At 31.9% G+C, this 19,140-nt stretch overlaps 1 long non-coding RNA gene across 1 annotated transcript in view; it reads left to right on the top strand.

Annotated features, from left to right (window-relative positions):
* The window catches only part of LOC112625418, a 52,331-nt gene extending 33,553 nt beyond the window's left edge, over positions 1 to 18,778 (top strand). The window contains exons 2-3 of the long non-coding RNA XR_003119587.1: positions 17,707 to 17,768; positions 18,452 to 18,778. This is a non-coding gene — a long non-coding RNA (uncharacterized LOC112625418). The remainder of the gene's footprint in view (positions 1 to 17,706; positions 17,769 to 18,451) is intronic.
* The last annotated feature ends 362 nt before the right edge of the window (positions 18,779 to 19,140 follow it).

Here is a 19,140-nt window from a genome sequence, read left to right as displayed (position 1 = left end):
TATTGTTATTATTTTCTCAGAATCTTTATGTTTATATGTCTAGTTTAATATATTTTATATTTGTACCTGACAAAATGTAGTACTGTGCTGTACTCATTCAATGCATTTAATTTAACTTCAGCACGATTCTGTACAATGACTCTGTGACTTGTTGATATATCAGGCCTCAAATAAAATACATTAAACCTTTTTCCAAATAAAGAGATGTTCCCCTATTACTAATGCAAATAAGAATATTCCAAATTTAATGTTGCAAACTGTTGACTCCATGTTTCACAAAGGAAAATTGACTTATAAACTTAAACACTACTGATTTTTAACAGGCAATTAGGAACAGCAGTTATCATTTTTTCTTTTGACAGCTGTTATTTGTGCTTCTGGCACTATCATTTGTCTTGAACATTTTGTCTCTGATTTTGACCATTTTGGGGTATTAAGAATTAAAATATTTGTTGAATAATATGTAAACTCTGCAAAGAAAAGTTTAGTGCATTTGTGTAACTACAGCTGCGGATATTTAATTCCAAATGAGAAAAAAGATAATTCTGTCATGAGCTGTCTTTTACTAGTATGAAGCAATAACTAGCTGAATATTTTATATTTAACCAAAATCTACCTAATTTTTGATATTTGTATTTATGTGTGGTAGTATTATATATTTTTAAAATGTTGTTTTGCAGTCCGTTCTTAGAAATCTTTCACTTCAAGTATTACTATTATTTGATTTTTTTAAGTTTTAAAACACATGTAAAAATAAATGAGGTCCAAATAAGTTATTTATTCGTGATCACAGAGACAGACAGTGAGAAAAGAAATAGTTAGTGTTCTTTATTACTAACAGTATTCCTACTCTTAGTTTTTTTTTTTTCTTGGACACAAAGATATTTCGGGCATCTATACATGTGTGTACAAATCTGCAGTATGTTTAACACTGTTCTGCTAGCTAAATAGTTGTCTGATTATTTATTATTCCCGAGTTTTGCTGCGTTGTACTTTGAGGTTTTCTAAATTAATAATTTTGCTTTCTTTCTCAAGATCCTGTATCTAACTAACCTCTGAAAATCCCAAGTCAAGAAAGTTTTGGTAAAACATTTATGAGGTATACAAGATCTTTTGTTTAGTTGTGATCTTAGGCTTAGAGCAAGAAGGGATGCAATCTCTTCACAGCCTCTGCTATTTCATTCTGGATTTACCAAGCTTAGTGATTATATACTCTGAATAGATACCTGGCCAAAATCCTAGGCAATTTAAGGTTTTTATGCCTCTGACATTCCAATTCATCCTCCAAGTCTCATTTGTTCGTAAATAAAATAATCTATTTTCAGATCACGGGTCCTTAAATAACTGAAACAGTTAAAACATAAAGAACAAAGAGGATAAAGTCTAGTATTCTAAAAAGATCCTCCAAAGACCATTTAGTTAATTGAATAGTCAATGAATGTTAACAAACCAAGGTTTATTGAATTATATTTACATTGTGTTGTAACTTTATAAAATTTATTGTCTTACAGGATTTAATAGGTATAAAGATATTATGTCAAACCAAGCCACTAAGGCACATACTGTGATATAAACTGAGCTATTGGATTGATCATTTTGCCTTACCAAATATTTCATATTACCCCTTTCCCAGTCCCAGTGGACACATGGGCGCACGTGCGCGCACACGCACACGTGCACACACACACACACACACACGATGTATTCCATAAATGCTTTGAGTGTCACAGCATGCACAACAAATGAAAAACTCTGTTTCTTGAATTCTGGGAAGAATTTAAAATCTATTAAACCCTGTTCATCCTTGAAGATGCCGTCTCCTCCAGATCCTTCAAGATTGGAAAAAGAAGGTGATGAGCATTTTTAAACTCAGTTCACTGAGCGCTGAACAATTGCTTAAGGGAAGATGAGTTTGGCCTAAAAGACAATAACAAAACCATGATCAATTTGTTTTCTGGTTCAGTGTTCTTTGTGCTGTTACTATGGTGTGATATAAGTCATTTTACAATGCTAGGAGTTGTTAAAATTAGCATCAATATTAAGAAATTTTCTATCTCTACCCAAGATGCTAGGGAAAAAAAAAAAAAAAGTAGAGTTTAGCTTATGCCTATGTCCTTTGTATTAGAAAATTAAAATTATTATCTATGTATATGTGATGCAAAATCACTCACGTGTATAGTGCAACTGAAAACATCTGATGTGTGAGATTTAGTCATTGCCTGCCATCCTGTATGTATGCTTAATCTATCTAGTGGTTAGCCATTATTTTCAGACCCTGAAGCTCTATCCAAGACTCTATCTTCTACCAAAAGTGTAATGTAACTTGAAAGTTAAATGAATAGGATATTTTGGATTATGACACGGATATTTTATCTATTGCTGCTACAAGATGGTCAACATCACTGTTTTAATGATTTTTATGAGAAAAACATTCTTTAGATTTTATGTTTCTCTTTATTTGTATATTTGACAATATTATTTTAAGAAATTTCATATGAAATCAAATGAAATGTTATTATGCACCATTTAATATTAACAAAATGGCTTCATATATCTTCATAATAAACTCATGTTAAATAATTTTGTATTAAACCTTAGATTATGGTGAAGTCTGCTGAGGCTTTAAGGACACAGGTCATAGTAGAAAGAGAAAACCTGGTATAAGAGAGCCAGAAATAGAGAAATCAATAGTTGTTACCCATTAGAAGTTCACATTATAATATTTAATGAGTGTAACAAACTTAGGTTTCAGCTATGCTCAAAGTCCCTAAGCTAATAGAGACTTGTTCTAGTGAGGAAGGCATAGTCACAACGTTTCCAAAGTGGACAGAATACATCATGGGACACTTGTATTTAATTGGATTGGGTTGTGATAAAAAAAAAATTGGAAATGAGGATTACAGAGTGTATCCCCTAAAAACAGAGGGCTTTAATGGTTTTGAGTGTTAGGTTGAAACTTAGGAGAAAGAACTAGAATAAAAGTCATGCATCGGTATATAAATTGGGTAAGAAAAACAAGAGAGCAGGAGAAAGGTCATAGTTTGCTGACTTAATAGATACTCAGGACTCTGAACAGAGATCTGGGTAAATACTAGATGCAGTACAGAAAAATAATACCAAACACAGCAATCTGTGAGTCTGAGCCTATCGGCAATATTTTTCCTTTAAAAATATATTTTTAAGAATTGTTTTGGGGATCCGATACCCTACATTAAAAATATCTGTTGCTGAGATCTAAGAAGCAGCAGGAACTGTTTGTTATTTAAAACAAATGTCACTGAATTGATGGAGTTTGCTTCATTTGTTTAGCATAACAAAACAAATCCTGGTAAAATCCTAGCTTTAGAATTCCAATAGCTTAGTTTATGGTGCACCCCTCTGCTTTGCTACATTCCAACAAAATACGGTGTCTCTGATTGCTTGACCTTATGCATTTTGTAATTCTAATTAATAAGATTATTTTATCTTACTGATAGTACTCTTAAAATAACTATAAAAGCAATGGCCATTTTTGGTAGCTGCAAGTACCAAAAAGAGATTACATTGATGAAAAATAAGTAATTCTTTCACTTTATACAAAGCACACATTTTTGTGTATTTTACTTTTATTGTTTTAATTAATTAATAATTAATTTTAATTGACAATAATTGCGTATGTGAATGGGAAAATAAGAGATATTAATCAAAGGTATATTGCTGCATTAGACTGAAGGAATAAGTCTTTGTGATCTATTGCACTAGATGGTGGCCAAAACGCAAGTTTAAACTCCGCTAGACCAGTGAGTTCTGTAGCACTTCATGAAAGGCAGTCTTGGTTGGTGTATAAGACAGGCTGGAAGGGGTGAATGGGCTATTCTATCTCCCCTAATATTGAGAGCATGAATAAGCATTCATGTAAATATAGAGTTCTGTAATCAAATGTTTTAAAACTACAATTTTAAGTCAAGAATACCAGAAATTATATTTTGATATCTTAGTGCAATCTTGTTATTTTTTTCATATGCAGTCAATATATCTGCAATTTATGAGATACTTTCAGCCATGATATGCAATAAAAATATTTGTTTTGTATTGTCTTTGAGAAGAAGAAAATAGAATTCTCATTCATAGCCAATTAGAATTAAAGAACATGTGATTATCAATCACCAAAGATTTGCCTTTTTTAATTTTTATTTTTTAAAGGAGAGAAGAGAACTTTAGACATAGAGGTTAGGATCATGTCCCACAATCCCTTTGGTAGTTACACTTTCCCTTTCTATTTGTATTAACGTACTGAACTCTTGCAACTACCTATGAGGAAATTATGATTGTTATACTCATTTTAGAGATGAGGAAGCTTGAGACATAGAGCTTAACTTGCTCAATGTCATACAGCTAATAATTATTGGAACTAAGACTCTAGGCAATGGGGCTACAAGTTATCTGATTTTTATCTCAATGCTATGTGTAATCTAAAATTAGAAATCAGAAAATTTAATCAACAGTAGTTACTGTTTCGAAGTTTGAAGGACATAGCAACAATCATAAAAAGTAATGCCTCAAATACATTGTCTCTTTTATAAAGAAATAAACTTCTGCATTGAATAAACTGTGGGCATTAAAAGGACATTGATAACCTACAGATAAGAGAATAGCCATATATATAAAAATATATTATATGATATATATAATATGTGTGATACATATATTATATATCATATAATAGTATATGCATATATTATATATACTATATATAATTTTTAACACATAGGTAGATAATTTTACCTATATATGTACATGTACAGACATTAATTTCACACACACACAACACATATAGATGAAGATATCATTCAATCTTTAAAGTGTAACTAATATATCTTTTAAGCTGAAGTCCTGAACCATAACCGTTCCTGAAGGGTTTCATTAAAATCTAAAATTTTAGGCCATAGTCAATTCAATTTAATTATGATAGTAAATTTACATCAGGCTTAACTTTTGGAAAGTAACTGAATTATAAATTTAAAGCAAACAACTATTCTCTTCAAAAATAGTACGAATGTCTATCATGGTTGGGCTTGATAAGTCCAGCTCAATGTAAATCTCCCCTCCTCCTTTCTGGGAAATGAATGAAAAGATGCTGAACTTCATTAGTAATTACTGAATGCTTATGCATATATACATATGTAAACAGACTGCAAGGTGTCCAGGAAGATGTTAAGGAAATCAGATCATCTAAATAGCATAATAGCCTACAGGGTCTCAGAGGAAAGCATGTTATTTAATAATAAAAGGGTAGGTTCATTATGATGCTTCCATTTGCCTACTGAAAACAATATCAGCAGATATGCAACATGACACCTCTTTCCCCCACCGTCACCGAGTTTTGAATAGTTACTAAAGTTGCTAGTAGTTACTAATAACCAATAGGAGTTAATAGTAAAATTAGATAATGTATTTCAAAAAAGAAATTTGCCTATGAGAAAAATGGCCTAAAAATTAACATTTTATCATATGGCATTATTTAGCAGAATGTATTGAAAACTTAGTCACTCTATAGATACATAATCTATGTGGAATATAAAATCAAACAAATAAAAAATAAGAGGCTTAATTATTTATATTTAAAATAAGAGAAAAGACTCCCCCCTTTCCTATAACATTTATTTTATAATACTTACAGTTTTAAGTTATTCTTCTATCTTTTTGAAATATATGGAAATATTTTTAAAAGTTAAATAAGCTTCTTGTCAGGTTTAAAACCCAAGAATATCTTTCTCCAAGTCTTGGGAATCTTCTCTTAGAAATGTAATCATGAAGAAAGGGGTAGTGCCCTTATTTCCCAGTTTTTTTGTGAAGGAAGGAGCCTAACTCAGTGGCTGCTTCACTCCAAGTTGTATAATTCTCTCATGAGAAGGATGTGAAAAGTTGATTTATGTATTAATTTTGGATTAGCCAATTCATAAACACAGATGGCTACTTTAATGACCTGTTGCTTATAGAATGACCTTTGTGTGTTAAATGGTGTTGTCGGGGCCTCTTATTTGAGCACTAGTTATTGTTTATCTTGAGAACTCATATGCAATGGATTAGATCTGCTTCACTATACAAAATAATAATATTTATTCCTGTCTTTGCATTCCCTTAGCAGATTATCTGTGATGAACATCACATTCTGTTTTGATACCTATTCAGTTATAAAAGTTGTTTTCTTTTACTTCTACATTTGCAGAGAGGTTTTCTAGGTTTGGAGTAACTTTTATTTTTAATTATATTTACTCAACAGCATTTATGCCATAAAAAGGGAAAATTCAAACGTTTCTCATTTGATGTAGACAAATGTTTCTCATTTGATGTAGACATCTTAAGTGTTATATAGTGAATGTAATTTAAAACTGTATCTTATTTGTGTTCAATTCTTAGATCTTGCTCTTAGTAAAAATGTTTTGCTGAAAAATACAAACGTTTTATATTACTTAAAATTGGGGCCTCCAACACTTCATAATAATTATTTTATGGAATTTAATAAATATTGCTAAAGGAGTTCATAAATTTCCTTTAAAAAGTCAGTTTTGATTTATAAAGGAAAATAACAATAGTTTCTTTTTTCTCCCTCAACTTGATTAGTGATATAACTTGTACTGTTTGATAGTTTAATTGTGATGTTAAAATGCTGGTATTCTATCCTGGGTCAAGACAGAAAGCAGTGAAGCATAGAAAGGGAGAGCAGTTTCCACAAGGCAGCTATGCTCTATTGCTCATTGCATTTGACATGCTTCATGATGAGTGAGGGATACACAAAGTACTATTAAGGGAGAAGACCATCCCTCATATTGTCTTATGCCCAATTTCTGCCTCCAGAGAAAGAAGAAGTAAAAACTAAAAGGCAGAAATGAAATCCACAGGCAGACAGCCCGGTGCTACACCCTGGGCCTGGTAGTTAAAGATCAACCCCTGACCTAATTGGTTCTGTTATCTATAGATTACAGACATTGTATGGAAATGCACTGTGAAAATCCCTATCTTGTTCCTATCTAATTACTGGTGCACGCAGCCCCCAGTCATGTACCCCCTGCTTGCCCAATCAATCACGACCCTATCACATGCACCCCCTTAGAGTTGTGAGCCCTTAAAAGGGACAGGAATTGCTCACTCGGAGGGCTCAGCTCTTGAGACAGGAGTCTTGCCGATGCCCCTGGCCGAAGAAACCGCTTCCTTTAACTTGGTGTCTGAGGAATTTTGTCTGCAGCTCATCCTGCTACAATATATGTAACTTTACTGCAGCCAGACACAATTATATCAGTGAATATTTGAAATTACAGCTATTTACAAATAATTCACAAATTGACAATTACATGCACACAGATCTTTATGAAAACTGGAAAATTAATATGTATTAATATTTTTCCTAGCAATATTTGTCAAGATGAAATTATTCATCCTAATATTACTATTCCAATGTCTTTTTTCCTTCTCAAGCACATAATCTACTTTTCCTATTTTATATAATGAAAAAAGAAAATAAAGCAATTTGCTACTGAGTGCTGTTTTTGCACATTAGACCAGAGTATTTTCTCTTTTGACATATTACTTAAAGGTTTGTCTTAATATTAAAATGAAAATTCTTGTTTTCTGGTCTAGAAAAGCAAACAGATAAAATCAAGCAAAGAGACATGGAACATAGATACTAGTAGTAGATACTAATAGTAGATAATACAACTTTGAAAACTAAGATGAAAGTTAACTTTGCACTATACTCTTCCAAACATTAATGTTTATAATCTTCCAGTAAAAATATAGGAATTTTTAAGAAAATGACTTCTTTAATGTGACCTAAAATTAAAATTGCAATGCAATTCTGACACTATTATTCACTAAAATTATCAGGGTAACACTAGCTAGATTTAATCTTTCATGCGTGTTCAGACATGGGGAACTGGAAAAGTAATTAGCTTAATTTTGAAACTATACACAGGTCTTCAATGAGGCGATCTATCAACAGACTAATCTAGTACAATGTTGTTCAACCATGGAAACTTGAGGAGTTATTTAACCTCTTTGACATTCAAATTCCACAACTATTATTATAAAATCTGAAGACTAATTCTACTTTTCATTCTTCATCTCACAATGTTTGTTTGTTCATTTATTCATTTTTATTGTTTTCTTTTTTCCCTGAATCAAATGAGATATTCCATGTAAAAACAGCTTGTAAAATGTAAATCACTGTATGGACATTGTTACATTTGCCCCCTTTTCAAGCTTCCTGGTGCATAAATCCCCAATCTGTGCTTTCTTAGCATGTATTTGAGATACTCAGTGCTCAGTAGTTCCAGAATTTTTCCAGGATTTCAGTGGCTCTAAGAGTTTGACAGGAGATATGACTTAAGAAAGAGAAATTCAGAGGAGTCTGCATTTCATTAATGCTGAAAGAAACCTACTTCAAAGAAATGTCAATTCTCCTTTTTGGCTCTACAATTGAAAGTTATTTCTAGACTTCTTAATTTGTCTATTATTTCCTTTGTTTGAAAAATCTTTAGATTTGTTTAAAGCCAAGGACAACACTCATATGCATGTGTTTGCACATTAGTACAAGGTAGGACATCACAGACATGAAACAGTAAAATTAAAATTAGAGACAGCACTCTCATCCACTCCATGAAACGGTTTTGTATTCTTTTAATATATATAGAGCAGAGCAATATGGAGATACAACTTGCTATGTAAATCCTCAAATAAGTTTGAATAGAAACAATACTAAAGTGTCCATCCAAGTAAGTGTTGTCTACTGTGTTAGTTCAGGTGGCTATAACAAAATAACATAAACTGGGTCATCTATAAAGAACAGTTATATATTTCTCACAGTTCTGGAGTCTGGGAAGTCCAAGATCAAGGCACTGGCAAATTCACTATTGCCCTCTTTCTGGTTCATAGATGGTCATCTTTTGACTGTGTCCTCACATGGCAGAAGGGCAGAACTCTGATCTCTCCATCCCTTTATATAGAATTAATCCCATTTATGAAGGCTTCACTTTCTTGACCTCTAGTCAACTCTCAAAGGCCCTATCTCCTAACACCATCACATTGGGGGTTGGAGTTTCAATATATAAATTTTGGAGGAACATAAATTCAGGCTATAATACCGATAGACATGTGGAGTGATGACAGCCCTAAGCAATCCTGTTTAAACCCCATCTTCAACAGTCGCCTCAGTAAAACTTAGAGTTTATGACATTTTTATTTGTGCAGATCTTAATCTTCTTAAGAAAGCATTGAGACAAATAACAGTAAGAATGTCAAAGGAAGTTATAATATATATAAAAAAGCATTATCTCAAAAAAGTATGAGATAAATGTAGCAAAGAAATCGAAGACCACAAATTCATTGGCCATAAATTACTTTCTAATTATTTGCTTATTTTTCTTAAAGCAGGCAAGAGGAAACAGTAACACATGGCCACTTATGAGATTATTATCATCAGAAAGGGAAAAAACATTGATTCCTTAGAGGATGTGAACTGTACCTTGCATATCTCTTCTAAAAGCAATATGAACTTAAATCTTCACCTGAGGCTCTGTAAAAAGAGCACAGAGTGATACTTTTTTCTGCAGTGTTCATGCAGATAATGAAATCACAGATTTCAAATGGCTGGACAATTTAACTTCTTTAGACAACAACCAAGTGTTGAACGCTAAAGTAAAGCTCAGTGAGCTTATGTCTATGTGGTTTGGCTCTCAAGGACAGACAAAAGATCACCTAGAAGAGTGGCTGTGTTAAATATCATCTAAAGCATTTAACACAGATAATTTCTCCAATTCAGTATATTTATGGGGACTGACAAATAACATAGAAAGTGTATTCTCAGATGACAGGCTAGAGCACTGACTCTGAAATGCTGATGGAAGGTGCATTCAGATGCATTAAAATTCAGACAATGAACAGACATAATTAGAAATTTCTCTAGAGTTGATGGTCGCTTCAATTTAGACCATAGGTGGTTCAAAGTAGTTGCTGAAGATCGTGAAGAAGTCAAGCTTTAAGTATATATTTCTTTTTTACATGCAAAATTAATCAGATTTTCATCATCAAATGACCAGTGAAGTCATTTTACTATATGAATATTTCTTCTTGCTAACTCAAATTTCAAGATACATATTGTTTGTTATATTCTATGAATAATATAATCATTCTCTATACCAGGCTTGTAATTCTTTTTTTTCTTATATCACTAAATGTAAAGTATTAATGTAGCTGTCAGACAAGAAATATTTAAAATATTGTTGTTTTATTAGCTATCATAAAGTATAAGTATCAGTTAAAAACAACATACATATAATTTATTGAATTGGATTACAGGTCCTGCCTACTCCTTAGACAATGAGGAAATGAAGTACCTTTAATAAATACAGGAATGACATGACCTGAAATTTAAAAGTGCCGCACTGTGGCAGGGTCTATTAAAACATCAGTTGTCCTTCTCCCTAGATTGTATTTCCCAACATCCCTTCCAGTTCAGTGTGGCCATGCAACTGAGTTATTTTCAAGTAGAGGCAAATGAATGTAACCTATGAGACTTTTAGACGCATAAAACAACTCTCCACCCATGGTCTTCTATACTCTTTGCCTCTGCTACATGAAGGTTGATGAAAAGGAAATTCTTCCAGGAGACATGCTGAAGGTGTATTGTCACTGACATTTTGCTATTGAATTAATACATGGAACAGAGCACTTCCTCCAACCTGTACATTCCTTGATCTGGATACTTGATTGAGAATAAGTTTATAGTCTAGAAACGTTACACATTGAGGTGTGTATTTGTTAGTAATGTTAGCCTGTTCACGTCATTTAACTTTGTCCTACACAAGAGATCTTGCTTCTATTGAGAAACATACTTCTTTGTATTTCTATATATTTGTGAAAGCTAGTCTCTAACATTGTATTTACACATGGATTAGTTTGATGGTAGCTTGTATTCTCCAATTCTTTGAATTCATCTCTTATTCCACATCATGATCCCGCCACTCTGGTCTTCTTCCGGTTTTTTGAATACATCATACACATTTCTGCTTTAGAACTCATGTACGTAATTTTTCTTTCTGCCATATTCCCCTTTCTTTCCTTCCTTCTATGCCTGACTCCTCATCTTTTAGGTGTTAGTTCAAAGGCCATCATATCTGAGATCTTCCTTGGCTCACATGAATATAGAACATCTATTGCTTGACTCCCTCTGTTGCGTTATTGTGTTTATCATTATTAGAATGAATGTTGCTGCTGTACTTTTCAGCCATATTTGTATGAGTGTGTACGTGTATTTGTTTCTCTCCCTGCTCCAAATCTAGTCTCTAATATGACAAGAACTATGTCTTTTTTATTCAGCAACTTTTCTTCAGTGTCAAGGATAGATAATTCCAGGTACATATCAGGAGTTTGATAAATATGTTTTCAACTCAATATGAACACTGCTTTTTCAGATAGACCAATAGGTAAATAATTAGATACCTAAAGCTAGTAGGTTCTCAACAGATTTTAGTAATGGCAGCTTATTTTCGAGTATTATTGAATAAAATAATTTATCTACCATAGAGCTGAATTACAAGGTTAGGTGAAGCAAATATTGACTGTAGTTAAAATTCCATAAAAGTTTTATGTGTACCTATTTAACATTTTATAAAAATTGAAATGAATCGATAGTGTTTTACATAAACCATAACCCCTAAGTTAATGAAGAGTTTACTGCTTCTGAAGAAAGTAATTAAGTAAATGTGAATTATTCATTGATTTTGTTACAAAATTCAATAAACTTTTAAATATAGTATTGTTAAATCAAGTTAATGGAAATATAAAAACCATGTTTAACTTATTTAAAAATTAAAGTCATGAGGCTTCGTATTCAAACCTGATAAATTAAACATGTGCTAATTAGGAAAACATATAGAGCTGCATTCAATATATATTATATATTTTTGCATAAATGGTTTATAGAATGAATGAATGTGGAGTTGTTGAGCATGAAAAAACAAATCTGATTAATTTTTAATTGATGTCTGCATTCACTATATAGTATATTTTAGGTTATATTATTTACAAGACAAATGAATTTTTAATTATAAGCATATATTTAGAAAACCAATTAAGAAGACTGTATGTTAAGAATAAAAAATGTATATATTTGTATGTATATATAGTTTGGTTTTTTGTTTGCTTGTTTCTTGAGACAAGGTCTCACTCTGTTGCCCAGGCTGAAGTGCAGTGGCCCGATCACGGCTTACTGTAGCCTCAACTCCTGGGCTCAAGTGATCCTCCTACCTGAGCCTCCAAAGTAGCTAGAACCACAGGAGTGCACATGTTTCTGTATATTTGTATATTTTGTTGAGACGAGGTTTTGGCATGTTGCCCAGGTTGGTCTTGAATTCCTGTGGCTCAAGTGATCCACTTGCCTTAGCCAGTCAAAGTGTTAGGATTACAGATGTGAGCCACTACTTCCAGGCAAAATATTTTTAAAAGATCAGAAAATGACCATATAATATGTTTTAAAAAGTAAAGTAATAATTAAATGTTGTCATTTGAGATAGTTTTTTTTTTTCAACAATACAGGAAATCAAGACACACACTACAATACCATGGTTTATATGGGAGGATGATTTACCATCTCCCATCTTTACGTCTACCTATGTATGTATACATTTCCTATTTATACATTTAAAACAATCAATTTCATATTTATATTTTCTCAAATTGAAATCAGTACTAGAAAAAAATGTAAGTAAACAAGCAGGTCTCTAACACCAAGGAAATTATAGGTAATTTAATGAAACTAATGAATAAACAGATGAATCACAGATAAGCATGCATGATTAATAAAATAACATGGTATTTACATGTTATTGATAATATGAATAATGTAGATCAATAAATTTGTTCCTGTTGGATAAATGAAAAAAATATACATAGAAAAATTGGTATGATCTTGTCAATAAAAATGTAGTATAAGTCTCTGAGAAAGAAAACTTCATCAGAGATATTTCTCCCTTTTAAAAGGAACAACACTTCAATTAAGAAAAGCTATTATGAAGCACATTTTTTGAACTTAGAAGTATTTTCTTTATTCAGGTAAATGATTTAACTTTCTTCTATGAGATGAAAGGGGAATTTATTACTGAACAGAAAACCTTATTTCACTAATCAGTTTAAGAAATTTTCTTTATGAGATTAAACTTTTAAGCTCTTTATCAGAAAAGATATATTTTTCTATTTCTATTGCTGTTATTAGTTTCCATTCAATAGAAATAAATATGAACTCTGGTTGACTAGTTTTATTACAGAGATTGACTTGTCTAAATGGTAAATATTTATATTTTTATGAGTGTCAAGCTCATAAAATGAATTTTAATAATTTGTGAACACCAAAAACCATAAAAATATAGTAAACAGTGACAGTTTATAAGTATAAACACTGTTACTCATTTCACATACGAGAGGACTTGAAATAATTTTTTTCTACATGTTAATACTTTAAATTGAATTCATTTCCCACAGACATTATAAAAACCCCAAAATGATTTATGGCATTTAAAACAGCAGCCCCTCTCTTCTATTCCTTCTGCATTGTTAAAAATAAAAGGTCTTAGGAGACTGAGGCAGGAGAATCGTTTGAACCCCAAAGGTTGAACCTAGAAAATGATGTAGCTCAAGTGATCCAACCTTGAATGATGAGTCTATTGTTTTAATTGAATTTGACTTGCATTCATTCCTTCTTGTGAATAAAATGCACAGTACCAGTATGTCTCAGAATTGTGCCTCATGTTATTTATTTATGTATTTATGTATGTATGTATGTATGTATGTATGTATGTATGTATGTATTTATTTATTTATTGAGACAGAGCCTCACTCTGTTGCCCTGGCTAGAGTGCAGTGGCGCCATCTTGGCTCACTGCAACTTCTGCCTCCTGGGTTCAAGCGATTCTCCTGTTTCAGCCTCACGAGTAGCAGGGATTACTGGTGCATGCCATCACAACCGGCTAGTTTTTATATTTTTAGTAGAGAGGGGGGTTTCAGCATGTTGGCCAGGCTTGTCTGGAACTCCTGACCTCGGGTGATCCACTCGCTTTGGGCTCCCAAAGTGCTGGGTTTATAGGCGTGAGCTACCGCACACATCCTCATATCTTATTATTGACTCTATATTTGCCAGCCTTCCTACATGTGCTTTGTTGGCTCACTACATGGCTTTAATATCATCTTAATGTATACTAAGTACCATCACTCTACAGCCAAAGATAGCATACCTATCTATATGTTCCCAAAGTCTTGCAGGTAGGAACTGTACACCTTACTCAGCAAAGGCTGTAATATGCCCCAGAAACTACTGAGCCATAGACTCTTTATATTTTCTGCTAGTCTCAGAATTGCATTCATATACTGTGTGTTGCACAATGCCCATTGTAATGTGGTATTAACCCTTTGAGATAGCTCGTTGCTTTATGTGTAACTTCCCATCACACATATGTATCTGAAAACTGACTAGAGAGTATGAACCCCATTGCATTTATATACCACACTAAATATTTATTTTCAGAAGTGCTTGAGGATATTTTCCTTCAGCTCAAACTTGTGTGAAATTTGCATATCCTCAAAACTAACCTGTCCCAACTGTAAATGACAAAGCTAAATCCTTGTCAAGCCAAAAGAAGGATGATAGGATTTGGGATAAAATCAAAATTAACACATTAATAATAAATAGGTTATTTCTAAAGCATGATTCATAAGATGTTTTATGTTTCTAAACATAACAAAAATTTACTTCTGTTCTTCAGTTGTTCTTTTACAATACACATGAAATTTTAAAGTGGAATCATTAAAAATAAGTAAACAAAACACTCTTTGTAAGATGCAATTAGTAAAATATAAACAAATAATTAATTAGGACAATGACATATAACAGCAAGACTTACAAAGATGGCAAAAGTTATCTTTGATAGACAAGGTAATTTTTATATGATATGCACATCACTGGCTTTTGAGAAACAGATGTAAAGTACATGTATAGAAACACAATTTATTTTCTTTTTATGAATCTTATAGCTATATACCTTGTCAATTTTTCTTAATAATGAACCTGCAAATTTGGGCGAGGGGGTTCTCTATGACAATCCATCATGATATCTTTGGAAACAGTGTGTTTTTATTACTTTTTTCAATCTTCTAGAATTAATTTATTTTGAAAGTTTTAGTGTGCTTGTTAGAATTACCAAGACAATGTGAAAGATGAGCTTTGATTGCAGAGATCCTTGCGTTATTCCTAATTTTAAAAGAATTTTCCCAACATTTCCTTATTGATTGATGTTATGCAGTAAGATATTTGCAGGTAATCCTTATCAAGACAAAGAAATTCTCTTTGTTTTTTAGTTTTTTAAGATGGCTTTTATATTATGAAGACATGTCAGGCTTGAAGAATACTTATTCTGAATCCATCTATCCTGTATTCTCTTTATTATCTTCACTCCGTTAATGTACTGAATAGTTTTTTTATAGAGTTTGTTTGTTCACCTCTCGTTGCCAATTCCCAGGATATATCAACTTTTCATGTTGAATTACCATTTAATATACTGCTAGAGTTGGACATTAATAATTTATGAAAAATATTGGGAGCTTTGTTGATGAAGAAATTCACTATACCTATCTGATAATATTCCCATCATCTTTTGGTATGTAGGTGACATGGCTTCACTGAATGAGATAGAAGATATTCCTTTATAAATTACTTTAAAATATTTGGATACCATTAGAATGATATACTCTAGGAAAGCCTTATAGACCTTTATATTGTCAATCACTGGGTCTGGTGTTTTTCTTGTAGTTTGATAAGAAATATTTTAATTACTTCAATTTTATAGGGGTATTCAGATTTTTGTGATTCAGATGCAGGTTATATTTTTTCTAAGAATTCTGGTATTCCAGCAAAATCTTCAAGTTATTACTATAATAAAGTACTCTCATTTTTAATGCAGTTATTTTTGCTTTAGCATTACTAATATTATTTTTACATGTGTCTGTTTTTTTTTTTTCTTGATCAATCTGGCCAGAGATTTTTCTCTATTATCTTTTTTCAAAGAACAAACTTTGCACTCATTGTTTTCCCCATGTTATGCTATTTTTTCCATTTTCACTGTTGTCTAATATTATCTGTAGTATCTCTTTTACACATTGTCTTTCTGGGCTGAATATTTTCAATGTCTTTAGGTTTATCATTCAGTATAATAATTATTTATTTAAAAATAAAATATTAAAGTATAATAAATGTATTTTTTCTAGAAATTTAGTTCTTAATTAATATTTGTCTTTTTATACCTAATAGTCCTTGTCAATTGGTGAATTGTGTGATAGTATTCTGTATTTTGTTTAAATTACATACAGAGTTGTATATGCTGTATCTGTAGCTAGAGCTCCTGGGGAGTCTCAATATTATTTTCATTATTTTTTTCTATTTTATTCTTATTTATTTATTTATTTATTTATTTAATCTTTTACTTTAAGTTGAGGGTACAAGTGGAGGTTTGTTACGTAGGAAAATTTGTCTTATATTATTTTGTTGTACAGATTATTTAATCATCCAGTTATCAAGCCTAGTATCCATTAGTTATTTTTCCTGACCCTCTCCATCCTCCCACCTCCACCCTCTGAAACGCCCCAGTGCATGTTGTTCCCCCAGTGTGTCCATGTGTTCTCATCATTTAGCTCTGACAAGAGAATGTGACAATTCCTCAAACACCTAAAGACAGAAATAGCATTCAACCCAGCAATCCCATTACTGGGTATATACCCAGTAGAACATAAATTATTTTGTTTTAAAACATATGCACCTGCATGTTCATTACAGCACTATTTATAATACCAAAGGCAGTGAATCAACCTAACTATCCATCAATAGTATTTTCATTAATTCTAAATCACAGGGATTTTGCTTTCTCATGTGTTTTGTCATATCAACTAGCCTGTATTAGTAAGTCTATACATTTATTCTTTTAAACCATAAACAAGTCATATTATGCACATGTTACAGTCTGTCAAGATCATCTTCAACTATGAGTTTCTCTTGCAGAGTACTAACGTTTTTGACATCTGGATTTTGATAAAAATGAACAGCAAGAGTAAGGGCTAAGGCATTTGAAGAATAACATCAGTTCCTTCATCTTATTTTGTTGTTTATGGTAACTCATGAAATTTGCTCTTCATAAATTACCTCAGACTTTTCAGAGTTGATAGCAAAGCACTATTCCTCTAAGAAAGGCCAATAGGGCTCCTATATGTGAGTGTGTGAGGAGACTTAAATATAAGAGTGTTAATAAATGTCCAGAGTTATTATTTGAAAACCATAGGAATTATTAAATATCTATGTGATTTTCTACAATCACATATTAGAAAGAAGGCTAATAATTCACCTATTAATTTTATAACTTTTATCAGTTTTATTTTTAGAAGAAAATGAATATTTATTTATATGCATCACATTTATTCTGCTATTTCATCTCTACTTGGCAATATTTGGTATTTATTTATTTATTACTTATGAGGGTGACAGTCATGTCCCAGTGGAGATACACAGTGAAATAAAACATTATCCTCTGAGACTCTCCTGGTGTGAAATTCTGACCTCAAACTATCTATTCAAATAGGCAACTGCTACAACTGGAATGACTAGATAAATTCACAAGAGAATAAATCTTGTTTCAGGTCAAAGAACAGAAAAAATATTTAAAGAAAAGAACTAACCTTCATTATATAGGTGCAAACAGGTGATATTTGTTGAGTGTGTTTGTGTGTGTGTGTGTGTGTGTGTGTGTGTGTGTGTAACTTCAGGATGAATAAGGCAGATGAAATATTTAAATGTAGACGTGTTGAAAGCTGATATAATTTATTCCAGTGAAATAACAGATTGTTAACATAATGCAATTATTTCTTTCAGTAAAATATTTATTAAAATATATCATCTTCTAATATGATTAGTGTATTTCCCCAAGGTTAACTCTGTATTGGAACATTTCAAAATATAACTTTGACTAATTTAATTGGAGCAGAAGAACAGTGCGTGCACCTACATTAAATTGACATTAAATGGAAATAGCAAGAGCAATGCCTAATAGTATGTGCCTCTAATCCACTGAAGGCCTGACCCTAATGGCCAAAAGCACTTCAATTAAGTTTCATTGCTCTTCATTATATTTTCCCAATATATGTGTCTGATGTGATTGTTTCTGCTCTCGCAAGACACAGGAACTTTTGATAAGGGCTAGGGGTAACTTTGTTTTTTATGTAATTTAATTCTAATGGGAAATGTCTCTACGGTTTTTAGAGTTTCACTATTCAGTGGTATTTTATCTTTCTCTTTGGGTTATTACTGCTTTCTAATCTTGCTTAGAATATGTAATTAATTTAATTGTTTTTTTCTCTCTATGCTCTATGTCCTTCTATAATACAGGATTGCACAGATTGCCTTTTTGTGACAAAAACAGAGGAAGAAAAATGGCAGCAACCAAGATTATTATTATACTTAAATGGTTTCTCATGCTTTATGAAGATCTTTATGTAAAAATATTAAGCAGTCCATTTAACAGAGAAGTATGTTTGTTTCACATGTATCAGAAAATGTGAGTCTTAATTTAAATGGATCCTGATGTCAAATGCTATTGATGAGAAGTTATTATTCTATATGTTATATTTTATATCAGTGTAATGTGATAGGAAGTTTTAAAAGACCTTATGTGTTTCTGCCAGATAGTGATACAGTGATAAAATATCAGCAGTTAAAAAAAAAAAAAACAAAACAGAATGAATGGTTCATATGAATGATGACACTAAAAAGAAAAAAGAAAATCAGACCCTCAGAACGAAGGTATATCTCGATAAGCAAAGCTGTTAGATGTTATGTGGCAATATCAGATGTCGGGAGACAGAAAGAAAATATTGGTTGCTTCCAAGGGATCTAATATAATGAACATAGTTGATCATGGTCCCTCGGTTATAGAATCAAGTTGATAAGACTCTACTAGTGAGTGGAAGTTAGGGGGATCAAGATTTGTTAAGAAAATCTTATGTATTGTTTAGCAAACTATATGTAGAAGAAACTATCAGAGACATAGAGAATTACACAATATTTATAGGTAGACA

The sequence above is a fragment of the Theropithecus gelada genome, chromosome 5 (assembly GCF_003255815.1).
Source record: "Theropithecus gelada isolate Dixy chromosome 5, Tgel_1.0, whole genome shotgun sequence".
Lineage (NCBI taxonomy): Eukaryota > Metazoa > Chordata > Mammalia > Primates > Cercopithecidae > Theropithecus > Theropithecus gelada.
This window is presented reverse-complemented; position numbering and strand designations above follow the sequence as displayed.